We start from the raw sequence: 6,000 nt of genomic DNA, 5'->3' as shown, positions 1-6,000 counted from the left end.
ATAACCGCGGAACCCTTTTCTTGGTGATCCAGTGGCTCCCTCAGCTTCAAGCCTGCGGTACACCCAGTAACAGGGGCGGCAGGAGGGACTCGGACGAGAATGCATTGTTTCGTCAGTTGTCGAAGATACAGCCTCGCCCAGAAGTGAGTCTTGTGGCGTAACTAGCAGGCGGAGTTCGGTAAAACACACACACACACACACACACACACACACACACACACACAGGACTCAGAAAGCGATGTGGTATACCGGGGTTGACGTGCTGTCAGTGGATTGAATCAAGGCATGTGAAGCGTCTGGGGTAAACCATGGAAAGCTGTGTAGGTATGTATATTGCGTGTGTGGACGTATGTATATACATGTGTATGGGGGTGGGTTGGGCCATTTCTTTCGTCTGTTTCCTTGCGCTACCTCGCAAACGCGGGAGACAGCGACAAAGCAAATATATATATATATATATATATATATATATATATATATATATATATATATATATATATATATATATATATATATATTTCATACTATTCGCCATTTCCCGCGTTGGCGAGGTAGCGTTAAGAACAGAGGACTGGGCCTTTGAGGGAATATCCTCACTTGGCCCCCTTCTCTTTTCCTTCTTTTGGAAAAAAAAAAAAACGAAAGGATTGCTTAACCTATTACATTCTTTAAATGGTGTAGCATTGAAAGAAGTGTATAGCGTGGGCATTCATATTGGTCCTGGATGATTCAACCAGGGCTCGTCCTTCTGCTGGGGAACCGCCCCTCAGCCGCAGACCCGCCCTTCAGCTAGGGATCAGCCCCCCATCTGGGAAGCCACCCTTTAGCTGGAAACCCACCCTCCAGCTGGGGTCCGCCCCTCATCTGGGGACCCGCCCTTCATCTGGGGACCCGCCCTTCATCTGGGGAACCTACCCTCAGCTGGGGTCCCGCCTTTCTGTCATTAACTTTACTCGTATCAATAGTAAAAAAAAAAAAAAGCAGATGCAGCAGGAGTAACAAGAACAACAGACAGCATCAGTAACAAGAACAACAGAAGCGACAGCAGTAAGAACAGCGGAGGCAGCAGTAGTATCAGGAACAGCTGAAGCAGCAGGAGCACCAAGAACAGCAGGGTCAGAGCAGAGCCAAGAACGCAGAGGCAGCTGTAGGAACAATAACAGCAGAGGCAGTAACAGAACAGTAACAGGGAGAAACACTGAAGCACTACTAAACGGCAACATTGTAGCAGGAACAGTAACATGAGGCAACTATCGTAACAACAATGATGCCATCGACCGTAACAGCAACAACATCATTAATGGTTTAGGCTGTTTACCGTTGTAGCAGTGGCAGGTACAGTTGATGGCAACGGCAGTGACAGCAGCATTAAAAGTAACGTGTGGGGTCAGCAGTAACATAGTGTTCATTGTAACAGCATCAGATGTAAAGAAGCCGCAGTATGAGAAAAAACAGCACTGACTGTAAAAAACATCTGTGACAGCATCAGTAAAAGCAGAAGTAACGTTAGTTGTAACAACAGTAATTACAATAGTAGTGGTCGCTGTAATGGCAACTGCAGTAACATAACACAGTGCCATCGACTAAACATAGCACATGTCCACAGCAGCAGCTGAGCCACAGAAAGAACACCTGAAGCAACCATAGCAGAACAGAACAGCGATAGAAACAACAGAAGGAACAGAAACTGTTGTGGTAGTAACAGGAACAGAAGTAACAGAACGATAACATGAGTGGCGGTGGCACAGCGGCAGCGTGGCCCTGAGCAGAGTCGGGGAGGTTGCGCATCCCTGCAGTCTTATCGATCATGGCGGCCGCCCAACCCTCACGCGCCCTTCTTCAGTGTATGGCGCGTCAGCCACCTGCACACCTCAACTGGCTTGCACGCCTCTTGTGGCCCTGCCCAGTGTTCGATGATGTTCACGATTTTCGTGCTTTACTCTACTTTTTTTTTCTCGACGTCTTTCTACTTTTTGTTGCCCACATAGCCCTATTGGCCTTATTTGTGTATACTAACATACCTATTGTGGCCCGCACACAATATGCATAACCACTTTGCCAGCGTTTCTTCTCTGGTCTTCAGGCATTTAGTGGCCTGCATAACTCGTGTAGCTCGTACACCACTAGCAAGCTGTTTAAGATTTGTAAATGTGGTCTGCAAACCTCTTGTGGTTTGCACACCACTTATGGTTTGAATACATTTCGTGGCCTGCACACCGCTTGTGGTAATGCACATGTCTTGTGGCCTATGCATTTCTCGTGACCGGTACACTTTTAGTGGTGTGCATACCTGACATCGCATGTATACATATTGCGATCTATACACCTCCTGGCCCAAATAGCCTTTGTGGACAGTCTTTTGTAACTCCTTTGGCCTTCACACCCATAATCTTTAAACCTATATTAACTGTAACGCCTCTGTCGACTTGCATGCTGCTTGCAGTCCTACAATCGTTGTGGTCTGCACCCTCTTGTAGTCTACATCTTTTTGTAGCTCTCGCTATAGTTTTACATCACTTCTGGTCCAGATGTGTTTGTAGTGTACATGGCTTTTTTGATCCGTACGCTCTCGTAGTCTGCGTCCCTCGTGGTCTACACGCCCTTGTAAATCACATTCTTGTAGTGCACACGGCCCTGTGATCGACACCCCGTTGCCATTCTTAAGCGCTTGTTGTTTACAAATCTCTGGTAGTCTGCATTCTTCTCATGTGACTGGCAAACATTACTTGCTCGTTGTGACCTTTAAGCTTTGCATGACGGTGTTGTCTCTTGTGGATGGCATAAACAAGTGTGGCTAGAATGTCTCTTTTAATATAAATACAGGACCCCTTTTACCTGTCTAATCTCTCATAACTTGCTCATCTGTTGCCTGCACCGTTTGTCCTTTGTCCTGTGGACCTCTTGCAACCTTCATCTTTTGTGGTCCTTACAATTTGTTCATATGATTTGATGTTCAAACATGCCCCTTGAACTCAGCATATTGTGTTGTGCAGTCTTACTCTTGTTTGCTCATCTCTTTGAGGACGCACCTTATGTGGCCACTCAGCTGTTTCTTGTTTTTTAGTTCACACACATACATGTACGTTTGTTTTGCCCTGTAAATATTCTGAGAATAGCCTTATCCTTTAGCGGTCGACTTATCTAAGTAAATCTATAAACTATCCAGTTGTTAATGACTGCACTTGTGGGTTTTTATGCATTTGGGGGGCCCATGAGCATCATTTCCTCTTTTGTTTATGACTTTATCTCATATCGTATACAGATATCATTTGTTTTATATGACCAGCATGACGTGTTTTTATACATCTCTTGAATTATTATCTTTTGGTATACTTAGCTCTTTTATATCGCGCATACATTTAGGCTGCATGCCTCTTTCCTGAATCACTATTAAGACATTTACTCCTACTAGTTCCACATGCACATTACTGATAACGGGAATATTGGATGACTGTGGCCTGCGTGTCACTAATGACTCAGACACATTGCTAATGACCCGGATATTAACAGCGAGATATCCACGCTTAAGATATGTGGCTCATACACACACAAACGCACAGGATGAACTACAAGCTAATTCTTGTCCCACATACATGCACCATTTGACCCACGCACATGCTTCTGTTACCAGCTTTCACATACAATTTTTGTTACAGACACACATATGTTGGCAACATACATGCCTTTTGTGAGCCAACCAGACAAACTTTACTGGCCCACATAACATAATTGCATTTCTTTGCCTACACACACGTCTTGTAGTAATGTCCATACGCATCTCTCTTGTGACCCACACTTATTCTCTGTTGGCTCCCACACACACCTTTTATGGTTTATATATATATATATATATATATATATATATATATATATATATATATATATATATATATATATATATATATATATATGTATGTATATATATATATTTATTTATTTATATTTATATATTTTGCTTTGTCACTGTCTCCCGCGTTAGCGAGGTAGCGCAAGGAAACAGACGAAAGAATGGCCCAGCCCACCCACATACACATGTATATACATACACGTCCACACACGCAAATATACATACCTATACATCTCAATGTACACATATATACACACACAGACATATACATATATACACATGTACATAATTCATAATCTGCCTTTATTTATTCCCATCGCCACCTCGCCACACATGGAATAACAACCCCCTCCCCCCTCATGTGTGCGAGGTAGCGCTAGGAAAAGACAACAAAGGCCCCATTCGTTCACACTCAGTCTCTAGCTGTCATGTAATGATGCATCGAAACCACAGCTCCCTTTCCACATCCAGGCCCCACAGAACTTTCCATGGTTTACCCCAGACGCGTCACATGCCCTGGTTCAATCCATTGACAGCACGTCGACCCCGGTATACCACATCGTTCGAATTCACTCTATTCCTTGCACGCCTTTCACCCTCCTGCATGTTCAGGCCCCGATCACTCAAAATCTTTTTCACTCCATCTTTCCACCTACAGTTTGGTCTCCCACTTCTCCTCGTTCCCTCCACCTCTGACACATATATCCTCTTGGTCAATCTTTCCTCACTCATTCTCTCCATGTGACCAGACCATTTCAAAACACCCTCTTCTGCTCTCTCAACCACACTCTTTTTATTACCACACATCTCTTACCCTATTATTACTTACTCGATCAAACCACCTCACACCACATATTGTCCTTAAACATCTCATGTCCTGCACATCCACCCTCCTGCGCACAACTCTATCCCTAGCCCACGCCTCGCAGCCATACAACATTGTTGGAACTACTATTCCTTCAAACATACCCATTTTTGCTTTCCGAGATAATGTTCTCAACTTCCAAACATTCTTCATGGCTCTCAGAATTTTCGCCCCATCCCCCACCCTATGATTCACCTCCGCTTCCATGGTTCCATCCGCTGCCAGATCCACTCCCAGATATCTAAAACACTTTACTTCCTCCAGTTTTTCTCCATTCAAACTTACCTCCCAATTGACTTGTCCCTCAACTCTACTGCACCTAATAACCTTGCTCTTATTCACATTTACTCTTAGCTTTCTTCTTTCACACACTTTACCGAACTCAGTCACCAGCTTCTGCAGTTTTTCACATGAATCAGCCTCCAGCGCTGTATCATCAGTGAACAACAACTGACTCACTTCCCAAGCTCTCTCATCCACAACAGACTGCATACCTGCCCCTCTTTATAATATATATATATATATATATATATATATATATATATATATATATATATATATATATCCAGCTGTCATACATTGGTTCATTTGCATTCCTTTTTTTTCCCTTTCCAACTCCCAATTATCTCTTGATAAACACTTTAAAAGTATGTTTGCTTGCCCCAACACTGCTTGGCTGTTATGTTCCATTCTCAAATAACCGTTACAGGTTTTATTGCCTTTTTCACCGAGTCTTTAAGCTGGTACTTCCCATGTCAATTGCCTCACGTAATTCTTGTATCTTACCCACTGCGACCATCCCAGGTAGAACCTAAACAATTCTTGAAGTGTTCACTGAAATTCCTAGCTTATGATGTCAGAGCTTGGATGTGGAGAGCAGTGCTTCATGGAAGGATGTCAAACTGTCGGAAAGTTAAAATACTGGGGAAAATATGCAAAACATAAAACCAAAGTCGTAGAGGGTTGAAAGTATTTAGCCAGTTGGGAGACTAAAATCCATGAGGTGAACATTAGGCATTTTTGTAATACAATAGGGAAAAACACAACCCTTGGAGTGATAAACGGTGAATATTAGGCATTTTTGTAATACAATAGGGACAAACACAACCCTTGGAGTGATAAACACTGGAAGAAGTTATAGAGATCACAGCAAGAATTAAACAAATGGTTGTTCTACAAGGGGGAGGTTAGGTATGAGTCTACAAACACGGTATTGAGGAAATTAATAAAGAAAGAACCAAGTCTACAAGTTGTGACTGAAGCAGTGGGATGGTTTCCAGGTAGTTGA

This window comes from Panulirus ornatus, chromosome 55, assembly GCF_036320965.1.
Source record: "Panulirus ornatus isolate Po-2019 chromosome 55, ASM3632096v1, whole genome shotgun sequence".
In the NCBI taxonomy this organism is placed as follows: domain Eukaryota; kingdom Metazoa; phylum Arthropoda; class Malacostraca; order Decapoda; family Palinuridae; genus Panulirus; species Panulirus ornatus.
The sequence above is the reverse complement of the archived record's forward strand: the minus strand, read 5'-3'. Positions refer to the sequence as shown.